The sequence below is a fragment of the Pinus tabuliformis genome, chromosome 9, assembly GCF_031772625.1.
Source record: "Pinus tabuliformis cultivar Carrire ecotype Pingquan chromosome 9, CPIR1, whole genome shotgun sequence".
Lineage (NCBI taxonomy): Eukaryota > Viridiplantae > Streptophyta > Pinopsida > Pinales > Pinaceae > Pinus > Pinus tabuliformis.
The window spans coordinates 1,966,443,981-1,966,458,189 of record NC_142307.1 but is presented as its reverse complement, the minus strand read 5'-3'; positions in this window follow the sequence as shown (position 1 = coordinate 1,966,458,189).

The window sequence follows — 14,209 nt, the reverse complement described above, 5'->3', positions numbered from 1 at the left end:
ACTCCTAGGAGGGTGTTCTTATACTCCTGCTGCATGGAGTTGTTGACACATCCAAAATTCACAATTATTTAGTTATGATGCAATAGGACAACGACTATTGGATGAATATTAGGATGAGATGGAGGTTACAAATTTGGTTTGTCCGCATACTGAGAGGAAGCGAATAGACTCAGTTCTAGAAGGCGAAGAGGTCAGTGGAAAGGGAAGTGATTTGTTTTAGTGGAATATGAAGAGTTCAGCAGTGTGAGAATAAATTGAAAGAACATAGAAGAAAAGGGGCTTTTGCTTTTTGATATTGGTTTTTTTTGCTGGTTTGTTCAGGTTCCTAGCTCTTGGGCTGTTGGCATTGGTTTGGCTTCTGCACGATTTTCAAAGAGTGTGATTGGTTGTTGTACGAGTTAGTGAAGGTGTTTGGTTGCTGTGCGTGGTATTGTTGTTTAACAACATGGGAATTTCAAGCACTCTAAGGAATCCAATGTCAGATTTGTATTCTTATCTGTAACAACACATTTTGAATGAAATAAAATATATTTGAATCATTTATGTGTTCCCATGAGAAAACTTGAATTATTCTATGTTTGTGGTCTGTGATTTAGTCCTTGAATTAATTAATATAGTATCCAAATTCCAATGGCCTGGGATGTGTGCTATATAACAACGATTCAAATTCTGTAGGTGATGTGAAAGCTATAAAACCTGGGTTTCATCAAGTGGCATCAGAGTGGGATCCGTTTTGGGATTTTCATCTTGAATTTCTTTGTGTAACAATTATCTGAAAACCTTGTTTGGTGGTTTCACATCGAGAGTGTTGAAGGTACAAGTCGGGTCACAAAACCTAGGTTGAGGTATGTGGATGTTGGTTATACATTTACAACTTGTAAGGATGACATTGAGGAGAAGAGGAGCAGGACGAGGAGGTGCAAGAAATCGATAGGTAGGAGAGTTAAGCCAAGGAATAAAAGAGTTGGAGCATAGAAAAAATGGATATGTATCGGTAGATTCAAATCCTGAAGAAGAAATCAATGAAGAACAAGAGGCTGAAGAGAGAGACCCAATTTGAGAGCTGATGTGCTCATTGATTAGATTGGAGAAATCGAAATATACTTCGAGTATGAAAATGTTTAGGATCCAAATTGAGTAAAATTCGCCATGAAAAAGTTGAAGGGTCATGCTGCAATGTGGTGGGGTATGTTGCAGAAAGACAAAATAGGTAATTAACTAGAGAAAATAAAGACTTGGAAGAAGGTGGTCAAGGAGATCAAGGAGAAATTTCTACTTGTTGATTGCTAGCATAATTTTTATAGACAAGTCTAGAATCTAAGATAAAAGGAAACCTCTGTTCATGAGTACACCGAGTAGTTTCTCATACTGTTACTTCGATCAGGTATAAAGGAACCAAAATTTCAAAGAGTCACAAGGTATGAGAATGGAACGAAATACTTGATTCAAGACGAAATGAGTACACATTATTTCTAGACAGTTGATGAAGCCTATCACATTGCCATGAAGGTAGAGGAAGAATTAAATAGGAAAACACAACAAAAAGGCGGAGGAAGAGGTTTTAGAGGAATAGGTAAAGCAAGAATGCTAAATGTAGTGAAAAGGAAGACGAGTCCTCCAGTGGTCAAGGTGGGAGAGGTGGAAACAATGCTATAAGAGGCTAAGGAAGTCTTAGAAGAGGAAAGTGAAAGTATGTAATTACTTGATATTGTTATGGAGTTGAAGGACATAAGAAATATGAGTATCTGGAAGAACAAACTTCAGGGAGAAGAGGTGAAGCTAGAACATAAGTTGCGTAAGCCGATGAAGCTTCTATTGCTGGAAAAAATGTGTTTGTGATTCAACAAGAATAGGGAGAAAATTTGATGTTGCACAGAGTATTACTCAAGCCTGAGAAGAAGACAGTGGAAGAACCAGAGCAAAGAGGGAAAGTTTTCAGAACTAGAGGTAAGGTCCAAGGAAAGTGCTGTAACTTGGTTATATATGGTGGAAGTACATAGAATTTAGTGTCCACTGAAGTCATGGACAAGTTGAAACTCAAGATTTTAGTCGATCCAAATCATTATAGAGTTTATTGTTACAAAAGGGATAGTAGGTAGCTACGACTCATCAATGTTTGGTGAATTTTCAAAATGACGATCTTCAAGGGCAAGTACTATGCAATTTGGTTGATATGGACACATGCCAGATACTTCTTGGAAGGCCGTGGTTGTTTGAAAAAAAAGTTCACCATGATGGCCGAGAGAATACATATGAGTTCAGGAAAGGTGGACAACAGGACAAACTCACCCCAATGATGGAAAAAGTAGTTGTAACAACAGGAAGTTGTGGAAGTACCAACACGTATAACAACAAGATCATGTCGTGTTCAACCAAGGAGTGTGTACATGAAGAATGAAAGGTGAAATTATGTTTAGTAGTAATTCCCAAGGTTTTGCCAAAGGAAGTGAAATTAGAAACCATCTTCCTTGTTAGATGAATTCAAGGAAATTATTGCTCATGATGTGAAAAGTATTTCTCATCATATTGACTTGTTTCCTAGATCAAGCTTACAAAACAAGGCACCTTACAAGATGACTCCAACAGAGAATGAGGAAGTAAGTAAGAAGGTACAAGAGTGACTTGATAGAGAAATAATAAGAGAAAGTCTGAGTCCATGTGTTGTACCAACCATATTGACTCCAAAGAAGAAATGTGAATGGAGAATGTGTACATATTCTGGAACCATTAGTAGGATAACCATCAAGTACCGATTTTATTTTCCAAAAATCGAGGATATTATGGATTGTTTGAGTGGGGTTGAATATTTCACAAAGATAGACTTCAAGAGTGGTTATCATCAAATTCGGATCAAGGAAGGTGATGAGTGGAAGATTGCTTTCAAGATAAAGGATGGATTGTTTGAATGGTTGGTTATGCCATTTGGACTAACCAATGCCCCTAAAACATTCATGAGTCTTATGAATGAGGTCTTGAAACCTTTCTTGGGAAATTTTGTAGTAGTGTACTTGGATGACATTTTAATTTTCAACAGAAACAAGGAGGAGCACTTGGAACATGTAAGGCAAGTGTGACAACGACTGAAGGAAGATAAGTTGCTAATAAACTTGAATAAATTTACATTCATGTAGGATGAGTTAGTGTACTTGGGATTTTTTTTATTTCCAAGGAAGGTTTGAAGATGGATTTTGAAAAGGTGAAGGCTATCTTGGAATGGAAAACACCTCAGTCTACTTTTGAGGTGAGGAGATTTCATGTATATGAAAGCTTCTACCAGAAATTCATTAGGAATTTCAGTTAGATTTGTGCACCACTTACTCAGTGCATGAAGAAAGGAAATTTTTAATGGACAACAACAACAAGGAAAGCATTTGCAGATTTGAAAAGGAAGGTGACGCAGAAACTTGTTTTGGCGCTTCCAAACTTTGATAAAGTATTCCAAGTTGACTGTGATGCAAGTGGAACAACAATTGGAGCAGTTTTGAGTCAAGAAGGCAGACCAATAACATTGTTCAATGAGAATTTGAATGATGCTAAGAAGAAGTATTTCATATATGATTAGGAATTTTATGCTATTGTGCAGGCTTTGAAGAAGTGGAAACACTATTTTCTTCCCAAGGAATTTGTCTTGTTTACTGATCACAAGGCATCAAAATATATCAATAGTCAAGGTATGAAGAATCAAAGGAATTTTAAATGGGTTGAATTCTTGCAAAGTTATACATTTGTTTTGAAGCATAGGTCTAGAAAGTTAAACAAAGTTTCAGATGCCTTGAGTAGGAGAGTGCTGTTATTCAACACTTTTTCAGTAGAAGTGGTGGGTTTAGAAAGCATGAAGGAGATGTACGCAGAAAATGCCAATTTGGGAGAAACTTGGATAGCTTGTAAATCACCTTGGAGTGTGGAAAGAACCATTTTCTTGGATTACCATGTCCAAGAAGGGCTTTTGTTTAAAAATAAACAATTATGCATTCCTCAAGGGTCACTGAGATTGAGTATTATTAAGGAGCTACATGGTGGAGGCCTCAGTGGAAATTTTGGCATGGATAAGACTACACCATTGGTAAAGGAGAGATACTTTTGGCCTAGCATCAACAAGGATGTCAAAAAGTTTGTTGAGTGATATAGAGTTTGCCAACCAGCCAAGGGTAGAAGTCAAAATACATGGTTGTATATTCCATTGCCAATACCAGAAAGGCATTGGGAAGATGTGAGCATGGACTTTATGTTGGGACTGCCAACGACGTAGAGGAAGGATGATTCAATGATGGTTTTTGTAGATAGGTTTTTGAATATGGCACATTTCATAGCATGTAGGAAAAAAAGTGATGCTACTAAAGTGACTATTTTATTCTTCAAAGAAGTAGTAGGACTTCACGAGTTGCCAAAAACCATTGCTTCAAACAAAGATAAAATATTTATGGGTCATTTCTAGAGGACACTGTGGAAGAAGATGGGATCTAAGATTTTATACACTTTAGCCTATCATCCGTAGACAAATGGACAGACTGAAGTAGTGAACACGAGTCTTGGGAATTTGTTGAGAAGCTTGAGTGGTGAAAATCCCAACCAGTGGGATATGGTCTTGGCGTAGGCAGAGTTTGCATATAATGACTTAGTGAAAAAATCCAGTGGTAAGAGTCCATTTCAGATTTTTTATGGGTGGTCTTCGAAAGGTATTATGGACCTGATATATTTTATAGATTTGGGGGAAAGGAAGAGTGTCGATGCAAGTGATTTTGTAGATAGCTTGCGGCTGATGCATGAACACATGAAGAAAAGATTAGAGAGAAGTAATAACAGGTATAAGGAGAAGGGAGATTTGAAAAGAAGAGATTTTTTTTTTCACTAAAGGACAACTGGTAATGGCGCATCTGTGGAAAGAGATATTTCCCAGGGGTACCTACAACAAGTTGAAATATAAGAAAATAGGCCCATGTAGAATTCTTCAGAAAAATTTCTGAAAACACCTACAAGTTAGAGTTGTCGAGAGACTTGGATATCTCTTTGATATTTAATGTAGCTGATCTATATGAGTTACATGAAGGAGAAAGAAACAAATAGATAGAAAAGTTTTATGACTGGAAGGAACAATTGCCCATCAAACATGTTGAAGAAGTGGAAGAAATTATGGCCACCAAGATTGGAAAGAAGACTCGCCGCAGGTAGTATCTAGAGTATTTGGTCAAATGGAGTATTTTCTGTTATGAAACCAGCTCACAAAAAGATAGAAAATATAGATCAACGCCTTAGAAATAAGCCTCTTCGAGGGGGCAACCTCCTTTACATTATACAAATGAACAATTCTTCGATGATACAAATGAAAAGACCTCCTTTCTATATATAGAAGTCTAAGGGGTCATAATAGAATCAGAGCCAACATAACAATAATAATGTAAGGGCACAATAATAACAATAGTGGGCTTCTATGGGGCACAATAGTAACAATATGGGGACTACATGGGTACAACAATATAATAAGGGGGTTGTACTAATAACAATAAGGGGTTACACTAGTAGTATAGGGGCCTAACATTTTCTCGTTGGTGACTGAGCAAGAGATAACGTGCCTACATGGGACTTAAATATCTAAAGGAAATATCACATGAGTTGGTAGCTCATATTTTCTTACCAGTGATGTCTGATGCAGGAGCATCGTTAGCCTCGAGAAATCCTCATCAACCAAAAACAAGTTTATGTTGAGTTCGTAATAAGTGTTGTTACTCCCATATGTTGTAAGTCGCTGATACACCTATTATGTTAGTTTTTGATATAACCAACTGGTAGTTGGTGCTACTTTCGTAGCTTCATTTTATCAAAGCAACGACTGCTCTTGAGTTGTTGACACTCATAGGAGCGGTGTGTTGATACTCCTGCTGCGTGGATTTGTTGACACAACTAAAATTGACAGTTATTTAGTTACACTGCTACAGGAAAACCACTATTGGGTGCGTTACGAGGATGAGATGGAGGTTACAAATTTGGTTTCTCAACATACTAAGAGGAAGTGAATTGAATTAGTTTTGGAAGGCGAAGAAGTCAACGACATGGATAGCGATTTTTTTTAGTGGAATACAAAGAGGTCAGTAATGCAAGGATAAATTGCATGAACATGGAAGAAAAGTGGCTTTTTCTTTTTTCGATTGGTTTTTTTTGCTGTTTTGTACGAGCTCTTGGATCTTGGGATGTTGGTGTTGGTTTGACTACTGCACGATTTTCAAAGAGTGCAATTGGTTGCTATACGAGTTAGTGAGGCTGTTTGGTTCTTGCGCGTGGTATTTTTGTGTAATAGTGTGGGAATTTCAAGCACTCTGAGGACTCCGCTCTCAAATTTGTATTCTTATCTATAACAACACATTTTGAATGAAATATAAGATATTTGAATCCTTTTTGTGTTCCCGTGAACAAACTCGAATTACTCTCTGTATGTGCTATGTGATTTAGTCCTTGAATTAATTAATATAGTAGCCAAATTCCAATGGCATGGGGTGTGCACTTTGTAATAACGATTCAAATTCTATAGGTGTTGGTCTCTCCATTTGTTGAGTCATATAACTTCAGCCAGTTTCAAAAGGAACTAAAAATAATATTTATCCAAGAGATGCATCTCATGTAAAAATTTCAAATTCTCTTTCCACACACAAAGGTGAATTTATGGAGCCATCTCTATATAAGTATTCTTTTCTGTTGGTTCCACTTTTTGGATCTCTTTCGTCAATGCATCTCCATCTTCATTTTTTTTTATGCAAGAATTATCACTCTCCAATTCCTTTTGCATCCCTTGGTGAGGGAAATGGTTGTCCTTGTAGTTGGTTTTGATTTAGAAGAACTATCATCATTGTTCAACCCAGATGTATCACAACTATGAAAAAGCAAAGATACAATTGAGTGCAACATGGGAGGTCATTCTTGACATCTTGGAGATAAAGTTTTGTAGAAAATCTAATCAAATGGCTGAATATGTTTTTGCAACAAATGTTCACATTTATCTAGCCTAAATCGAGAAGATTCCAAAATAAAATATTTCTACCCAAATTAATTACAATCCCAAAACACACCTTCGAGCTGGATTTTTATGCATAATTTGGACAATGGCTGAAGACAATAATGGTTGGAAAACTTCTGAGTTTTTATTGCCATGAAAATACTATTTATTCTACACCAAATCATCCTTATTGATGAGAAGATATGATTGTTCTTTAACAATTGCAAATGGTTCACATATCTCCATAACCCTTTGCTATCCAATATCTAACGAAAATATGAATGAATATTTTTGCCCCTCTTCACTACCCTCAATAAAAAAATGCACATATAGGATGAGAATGGAAATCATAATTGAAAGAGTACATAATCTCATAACATAAGCTTGCTTCTCTCTTTTAGGAGGTCGAAAATCCTAGCTGGATTGTCTTCTGCTTGTAGTTATCTTCACATTTCTATAGTGGCCTCAATCAAGATTTTAGTGATCTTCACAAGAAATTTGCTTGCTTCTATACTTCTTGTAACTTTGCAAAACCCAGTATAGTATTTTATCAGTTATGAATAAAGTCAATTGATGGCGAGGCTTATAAGCTCTAAATACCCTTATGTATGTTGAATACGTGGGGGTGAACCAAATGGAAATATCTTGTAGTGACGCTCTAGCTCTATCCAACATACTAAGGGGATTTAGTGTCGAACAATAATGTGATATAAGGGAAAGAATATTTTTTTAGCAATCTGATGGTACAGTCCCCTATAGCTAGTATCCCATAAGAGTCTGCAATAAATGTCCATAGGTGGTATCTCTGGAGAGAAGTTCCATCTCTATACTAGCGCATCAAATTGATATTTGGCACATATGGCATTCCAAAAATACGATGCCATGTCGAATTTAGGTTTCTCTCCGTTACATAACTGTTTGAATCACTTTACATTAGCCTTGATAGAAGCCACTAGATGTTTTCCCAATTAAATTTTTTTCCTTCTTAAGCACAAACGCACATTATTGGTATCCAATCTCCTTTAAACAATTCCACATATTGTCTCCCATATAACCTACAACACATTGCTGCTAACATCTAATATGCTTTCCTTAATAATTTGGTCTTGTAAATATCGTGAGATCGATATGAGAACTTGCCCGGATCCTTCCACCAAGCCTTGAGGATATCCTTGCTATCCAATGGAAAATTGTCATACCATTTGGTAGTAAGTGTCAGCTAATGATGTGGCATCTTGTAATATTCCGTGCCGATGCATGAATATGTATATAATGCTACCTCTACACCATAAACATTTCTAACAGTCATATATTTCAAATATATGCTGTTGATTATCCACTTGATAGTTATTGGAACTTGGCATTAATGTACACTTCATGGTATTCTTCATCTTCAGGTATTTCCTTGAGAGCAAATGTTTGATAAATCTCTAGCTAGTTCATCGACACTGATTTTTCTATATAACAAGCTGTGTCCATATAGATGGTAAATGATATGATGGGATTTTCAACCACACCTTCTATATTATCTTTTACAACCTCTTTCCCCGATATTTTCTTTGTAGGTGGAGCCATGTCTCCCGCTGATGAAGAAATACTGGAGCACTCTAGGTCCACAGTATCTGACATCTCAAAGATACTCATGATGAAAAAAAATGTTAGAAAAACTAACTCAAATTAATGTGTTTTTTAGACTGTATCAAGAGAGTGCAATACGTTATGGCGTAGGTTGTATAGAAAGGTTGTGATAAAGACAAAAAAGACAAGATGGGGTATAACTTACTGCGAGAAGACATGTTAAACTGCAACAAGGAATTGCACTCTCACATGAAGACAAGGTAAATAACGACAAAGCATTGCACTATCGCATGGAATAGGTGAAGGTCAGCAGCTGCGGGAGAAGGAATATTAAATAAAATAGTCTTAGATGCATTATTTTGAAAGGAAGGGACATTTGAATACTAGTGAAATATCTGCTACTACAAAAAGGTAGAAAAGGTTCACCAATGTGCACAATTGGATGGGAAGAGTGCTATAGCGCAAGGATTCTTGCGTTTTTGTGTTATGGAGGGGAGTAGGAGTTAGAGATAAGACTAAGTATGGAGCGAATACACATATAGGGAAGGGAAAAAGGAGGGGAAGTAAAAGAACTAAAATAAGACAGATATGAATCATATATAAAATACTGAGGATAGGTGGAAGACGAGAAATTAGAAGGTGAAACGAGAGGGGAAGGCGAAATGCCAAAAGCTGCATACAAATAATGAAAGGTGTGTTGAATTTCCTTCTATGACAGTAATTCTCCTAGTGGTAACTTAACTTCCAATAGCAGGTCATGACAAGATGTAATTTATTGCGCCAATCTACCGAGGATTTAGAGTGAAAAGGGAAATGTGAAAATGAAATGGGAGAACTTCCTTATATAGATTTTCCAAACTTGCAAAGGGAGATGGCACATTAAATGAACCTTCACAAAAATGATTGTAAAACAGGCTAAGGTGGTGTGATGAGGTTTAAGGGTTTGCTTTTTCGTGAGTGGAAATGTGATATTAGGATTTGGATTGCGAAGAGCCGCGCTGGGAATAGGGATTTCACAACAATAATGATTAGATTTGCGATGCGATAAGTTAAAGTACAACACAACAAGTTTGAGAAAAGGTCTTCCATAGCACTAATGAATAGCTATGTGATGCGCCAAAGTAAAGTGCTATGTGACAAAGAATAAAAGATTTCAAAATTATTGTTTGCAAAATTTAGCAAGTGGAAGCAAACTTTTCTTAAAATGACTTAGGAAATGAGAGAGGTTTATTACTTGAATGTTCAAAGTAGGGACTCAAAATTTTAAAATACAACAAAAATTTGGGGTTGTTGTAGCGGCTATGACATGAGGCTAATCCATAACCCATGCTATAAAAACTCCAATCAAAATGATAACTAGAATAAACAAATCATAAACTTTTGCTCCATCACCAATCTTGTTTCTTGATCTCTTTTGTTATTTTATTTAGTTGTATGTCAATGATGAACGAGCCATATATATAGGTTATCAGTGGACCTAGATATGGTAGATCCGACTAGGAGATTCGTTGAATTGGGCATATTATTTGGATTTAACAAAACATGTGACCTTTGTAAATGTTCCATATGACCAATCCTTTGAGCCCCGGGCCTTTTTGATTTTGATTTGGCCCCCAAATGGCCATGTGATCACCCCATGTGACCTGGGGGTCATTGGTCCTCGACAAAATGACGTCATCATGATGTTATTGTTCCACATGGCCGCCCGAGATGGTCCCATGTGTTACCTCTTTTCATACTTTATTCCAATCCAAATTTTCCAAATAACCTTTCCACGTGGCATGCCCTTGTGGAACCATGTCAGCCTGCTGATGTCAGTTGGATGATGTGTCATGTTAACTATGCTAGTGAGCCATGTGTCACTCGTTAATAATTATACATCATCATACAACAAAATGTTGCCATGTGTTGACATCTAGTTGGTCCAACATGGGCAATTAACCTTTGTGCAACTTCACCTTTGTTGACACCTAATCTTCATGATTGGGTGAATTTTATGTAAATAAATAAATGAGAAATGTGAACAGTCATCGGGAGATGAACTGAACAGTCTCTCCCTCATGTATATAATAGACCTACCTGATTGAATGAAATATGAATCAATTTTACTGCCTTTAGAGAGTTACTGCCTGGCCTGACATGGTATCAGAGCCAGTTCTCAAAATAAGTTGTAACTCCCTTCATTTTTTGGCTACTGTGGGCTGTACGCTGGTCTGAGCACTGTCCTCAATGCCTCTGTCCTCTGAAGGATTAATTTGGTGAATGATTACTTGGTGAATGATTACTCGGTCCAGAGCGGAAGGCAGAAGAACGCCTCTGTTGAATTGACATACCACTGGTAACATAATTGTTTTTCACGCTGCCTGAAATACGTTTTCTGCTTTGAGTATTTGTACAAATGACTACCGTTGTTTCAAATGAATGACTGTGGTATCAATGCGTTTCAAATGAATGACTGTGGTATCAATGCATTTCAAATGAATGACTGTCGTATCAATGCGTATCAATGAATGACTGTGGCATCAAATTAATGAATGCGTATCAACGGTATAGAAGAATATGACACCGCTTAAACTGTGAGAGACCAGGAGCTTGTGCAGCGTATTACTGAATTGGAATCTACAGCACGGGCCTTCTACGGTCTATTCCAAGAGACTTGTAAAATTTTATACAACGCTGTCATATTTTATGAAAATTATGCAACCAATGTTTACAGGAACAAAACGATGGATACAAGTTTGGAATGGTTGGGACAGCGCGTACAGGTATGATGAGTAATTTCGTGTGCAACAAAAAAGAGTGGAATCTGTTTCACAAAAATAAAAACACAGAGCTGCTGTTTTAAATAAGTTTGAATGCTGTTTTAAATAAGCGCAGTGGAAGCGTAACATTCCAATGTGTGAGAATGTGGGTGAATAGTATCAATGCGCAGTTTTTTTAAAATCATTTAAATCATTTGAATGGTATAGTTACAGCATGTTAGCCTACTGCATTGTGTATTTAAAGCATTGAAGTGATATGTAATATAAATATATTACATTGAAGTGATATGTAATACATAATATTTAAATGAAATGCTGGATGCTTTTATCAAACATTGGAGGGATTTGAAGAAAATAAGTTTGGAGAAAATATATTGCATAAAGTTGTAGCATAAGGAAGAGATTTGAAATCTTTTGAGAATGCCCTTTTGAGTACAATTTCACAGTATATTGGCATAAGTATTTTTTCTATCAGCAGAAGTATTTTTTTTACAGAATGCATTCAATCATCTCTATGGTAGGAATAGTTCTCACTGGCAAGGAGAACTATCCTGTGTTATGCTCTTAACCTGCAAAATAATACCCAGATACAGAATATGCGCAGAAAAGATACCCAGAACACAAAATATGCGAAGAAAAGATACCCAGAACACAGAATAGCAATGATTTTATTATTCAAAAAGCAATGTTCACATGCCTCTTTGAGGGGGCAACCTCCAATAGAGCAGAGCTCGATTACAAAATAAGACACGATGCTCCTCGCAGGGAGTCTCTATCCTTTATATATGACTCATACATGCGATACCACGGGTCAAAACCGTGAGTTTTATTAATACCATCTATCTAATACTACGGCTACGGCCCATTTGCAACTAACTGTGGTCCCGTCATTAATTTCGGGTTAACCAAAATATATGGGCTTTATTGACTCTTTGAATATGATGTGATCCCAAGACATTAGTAAGGGGGTTAGGGTGGGACCCTAACATGCCCTCCCCCTTAAGACTAGCCTTGTCCTCAAGGCTGGAGCTGCGGAAACTGCTGAAGAATAGTAGCTGGTTCCCAAGTTGCATCTTTCGGAGAGGTGTCTTTCCATTTGATGAGGACTTCCTTAATCATGCGGTCGCACAGGTGCTTGTCTCTTGTGGCGAGGACCTGTTCGGGTTGAAGCCAGATTGACCCTTCGTCGTCCAGTTCAGGTAGACTTGTTTGAAATCGGCAATTGTTCCCAATTACTTTCTTGAGGCATGATACATGGAAAACTGGATGGATTTTTGTAGTAGGTGGCAAGGCCAACTTGTAAGCCACTTCTCCAATGCGCTGAAGTACTTGGTAGGGTCCGTAGAATTTTGGAGATAACTTCTGACAACCCTTGTCTTTGAGTGAGGTTTTCTTATATGGTTGTAGCTTCAAAAAGACTTGGTCCCCTTCTTGAAACTGGCGCTCTGAGCGATGCTGGTCGACCTGTTGCTTCATGCGGTTCTGAGCTTGATGAAGATTCTCTCTAAGATGGGCGAGCATGGTGGCGCGGTGTTGTAGGAGTTGATCCACTGCTTGTACTTTGGAGCATCCCTGGAGATAAGAAATAGGGGAAGGCGGAAGTTGACCATATACTGCTTCATAAGGAGTCATTTTAGTAGTGGCATGATAGTTGGTGTTATACCACCATTCCGCCAGAGGTAACCACTGTACCCAAAGGTGTTGCTTTTCTGAAGTGAAACACCTGAGGTAGGTTTCTAGACATTTGTTGACGGCTTCGGTTTGACCATCCATTTGCGGATGATAGGAAGTGCTGAGTTTTAGTTGAGTGCCCTGTATCCTGAAGAGTTCTTGCCAAAAATTACTGGTGAAGATCGGGTCGCGATCAGACACAATAGAAGTGGGCATGCCATGTAGTTTGAATATCTGATCCATGAAAGTTTGTGCAACCAAAGTTGGTGTAAACGGGTGGGGTAGGGCACAAAAATGAGCATACTTTGACAAGCGGTCCACCACCACCATGATGACTGACTTGTTCCCTGATTTTGGAAGACCTGTAATGAAATCCATGGAAACCTCCGTCCAAAGTGATGTCGGAATGGGCAATGGTTGTAATGTGCCTGGTGTGTTGACTGTTTCTCCTTTGTGGCGTTGACAGACATCACATTCTGCGACAAAAGTAAGGATTTCCTTTTTCATGCCGGTCCAAAAAAATGATCTTCTGGTGCGAGCATAAGTTTTCTGAAAGCCCGAATGTCCTGCAATGGGAGATGAGTGCAATTCGACCAATATGCGACTTTTGAGGGTTGATGTTGGTGATATTACTACTCTGTCCCGGTAGCGAAGAATATCCTCCTGCCAGGAGTAGCCCTTGATGGAATTTGGATCGACCTGCAATTGAGCAATGAGTTGGGATAGCCCTGGGTGTGAAAACCATTCTCTGCGAGCTTCTTCAATCCATTCTGGAATGGGGAGGGAAATTGCTAGCAGAGTACTTTCTTCCTCAAATTGGCGAGATAATGCATCTGCTACCCTATTGTCTTTCCCTTTCTTGTAAATGATCTCATAATCATATCCCAACATTTTAGCTAGCCATTTATTTTGTTGTGGCGAAGATAGGCGTTGCTCCAAAAAATATTTAAGACTGTGATGATCTATGCGGATTTGGAAACGTCGCCCCAATAAGTAAGGGTGCCAGGTGTCGACTGCATGTAAGATGGCCATCATTTCTTTTTCATAGGTAGATTGGCCCAGATTCTTCCCACTTAGTTGTTGGCTTGTGAAGGCCAAGGGTCTCCCTTCCTGTATTAAGACTGCCCCAATACCTGTCCCTGAAGCATCACATTCAATGACAAAAGATTTGTTGAAGTCAGGTAGTGCTAAGACTGGAGTAGAACACATGGCA